The sequence below is a fragment of the Chamaea fasciata genome, unplaced genomic scaffold (assembly GCF_029207755.1).
Source record: "Chamaea fasciata isolate MVZ Bird 193981 ecotype frontalis unplaced genomic scaffold, bChaFas1.0.hap1 SCAF_75, whole genome shotgun sequence".
NCBI classification, from domain to species: domain Eukaryota; kingdom Metazoa; phylum Chordata; class Aves; order Passeriformes; family Sylviidae; genus Chamaea; species Chamaea fasciata.
In genome coordinates, this window is record NW_027094160.1 from 180,001 (window position 1) to 182,500 (window position 2,500).

Here is a 2,500-nt window from a genome sequence, read left to right on the forward strand (position 1 = left end):
CCGCCGTCGTCCCGCCGCGCGCGCGGGGCCAACCCGCGCCGCGCCGGGGAGGGGCGCCCTGCCCCCCCCTCTCCGCGGCCCGGCCTCGGCGGAGAGGCCGCGGCGCGTGGCCGGGTCGGCCGCGGGGCCGGACCCCGCCCCCCCGCCTCGAATGCGGGCGCGACTGCCGGCGGAGGGCGCGTGCCCTCCGCCTTGCCTCAGCTGCGGGGTTTGGGCCGCCGGAGCCCGCCGCGCTCCCTTTCCTCGGCCGCCGCCGCGGCGGCGTCGCGTCGCGGCGCCGCTTCGGGCGCGGCGGCGCCTCTCCCCTCGACGGCCTTCCTTCTCCCGGAAGGCGCCGGCGGCGCCGCCCGCCGGCCGTCCTTGGCTCGGCCGCTGGCCCGCCCGGGCGAGCGCTCTGCCCGGTCCCTCCGTGGCCGGACGCCGACGAGTGCACGGCGACCCCGCGGCCGAGCGGCGGCGTCGCCGCTCGGCGGGTGTCCCCCCTCCGGGGGGACGGTCGGCCGCAAGGCGCCCGCCGTCGCCTGCGGCGGTCCCGGCCCGGGCCCCGCCCGTCGCTTCCCCGTCGCCCTTTCCCGGGCCGCGCGCGGGCCGAACGGAAGGCGGTGCGGGCGGCCGCGGGGGCGCGCACCCGCCCGTTCTCTGAGCGGAAGCGAGGAGGGCGGGCGTTGCCCCCCCGGGCTCGGCCCCGTCACGCCTTCCGCCGGGCGCGTGCCCCGCGGAACAGGGGGTTCCCGGCGGCGCGAAGAGGCGGGGGGCGGTCCCGGGAGTGCGGCCGCAGAGGCGGCGGGTCTGCCGCCCGGCAGGCCCCGGGCGCCCGCGGTGCCGGCTCGGGACGCGGCGGCGCCTCGCCCCAGGCGCCGGCGCCGGCGGCGGAGCGCGGCCGGCAGAGGCGCCGGCCTCGCGGCGGGAGCGGTCCCGCCGGGGGCGCGTCGGCGAGGCGGCGGTCGCCGCGCGTCGTTCTCGGGCGTCGTAAGGCCGCTGGGGAGAGCGGGTCGGCCGCGTCTCCGGGGCGGCGGCGCGGCGCGAGTCCGCGGAGCGGTCGAGGGGAAAAGGGAAAAAGCGCGAGCGGGGGCCGACGGCCGCGCCCCCGGCTCAGGTGAGCGCGTCGTCCCGTGAAAGTGGCCGGGCGGGGCGCCGCGCCCCCGCGGTCCGGCGCGCGCCGCGCGGCGCGCCCTCCGTGCGGAGACCGGGCCGAGCCCGGGCGCCTGGGCCGCCTCCGAAGGTCCTCGCGCGTAGGCGGCGTCTCCCCTCGCGGGGGGAGGCGGTCGGGGGCGCGGGCCTCCCCGCCTTTCGGCCGGCCGGCCTTCGGACCGTTTCGTGCGGGGGGGGGCGTTTCCCCCCCTCCTCCTCCTTTTCCTCCGTTCACGTGTGCCGGTACGGTTCGGAGCGAGGCGCGCCGCCACGGCGTCCTCGCCGCAAGCGAAAAAGGGGGCCGCTTCACGCGAGCGGTCCCGGCCCCTCCGCGCGCGCGGGGTCGGTGCCGAAAGCCAGACAACTCTTAGCGGTGGATCACTCGGCTCGTGCGTCGATGAAGAACGCAGCTAGCTGCGAGAATTAATGTGAATTGCAGGACACATTGATCATCGACACTTCGAACGCACTTGCGGCCCCGGGTTCCTCCCGGGGCTACGCCTGTCTGAGCGTCGCTTGACGATCAATCGCCGTCCCGGGGGGGCTCACCCCGGCGGCGCGGCTGGGGTCGCCTCGCAGGCCCGTCGTCCGCGGCGGCCGGCGGCGGCGGCGGCGGCGGCCGGCCGGTGCCCGGAGGGAAGGGAGGCGGGCGCGTCGGCGAGGGAAGCGCTTTTTCCTCGGCGGCCGCCGTCCTCGTCCCACGCGGCCCGGCGGGCCGTCGTCGTCGCGGTCGTCGGCACCGCGCAGGGCCTTCGTCCCCCTAAGTGCAGACTCGGGGAGCGCTCCGTAGCTCCCCGCTCCCGGAGCGAGCCGCTGGGGCGGAGCTCGTCCTCGCCGGCGCCGCGCCGCGCGGCGCGGCGGCCGGGGAGAGAGCGAGCGACGGCGTCGCGAGCGCCGCCGAGGAGGCGCGAGAGAGAGGGCTCGGAAGGGGGAGGCGAGGCGCGGGCCTCGCCCCCGGGCTCCCCCCCGTGCGGGCGGCTGTCTGCGGGTGGGTACCGCGAGGGTACCGTGCCGTGCTGCCGCGCGCGCGCGGGGCGCGAGCGCCGGGGACGGGGGTGGGACCCCCGCGCTCCCTCCCCCGCCCTCCCTGTCGTCGCGTCTCGGGGCGTTGAGGGCGCCGTCGCTTTCCCTCCTCTCTCCCCGCCGAGGCCGTCGCGCCGCCGGCCCGGCCGGTTGCCGCGCGGGGCCGTCTCCGCCGGGCTCCTATTCGGTTCTCGTCTCCGGGATGGGGTCTCCGTCTCCGCGCCTCCGTCTCTTCTCGCTCTCTCCCGCCACCCCCAGGCCCTGGCGCCCGCGCGCGCGAGGGAAGGGGGAGAGGAGGAGGGAGGAGGAGGAGGAGGAGGAAAGCGAGGCGCGCGGAGAGCCGTCC

The 2,500-nt window shown here is 80.0% G+C and overlaps 1 non-coding gene across 1 annotated transcript; it reads left to right on the forward strand.

The window, feature by feature from the left end:
- Positions 1 to 1,493: 1,493 nt before the first annotated feature.
- Positions 1,494 to 1,646, forward strand: LOC136304357 (5.8S ribosomal RNA). Its single transcript, XR_010724508.1, has one exon. It is a non-coding gene; the product is annotated as a 5.8S ribosomal RNA (ribosomal RNA).
- The last annotated feature ends 854 nt before the right edge of the window (positions 1,647 to 2,500 follow it).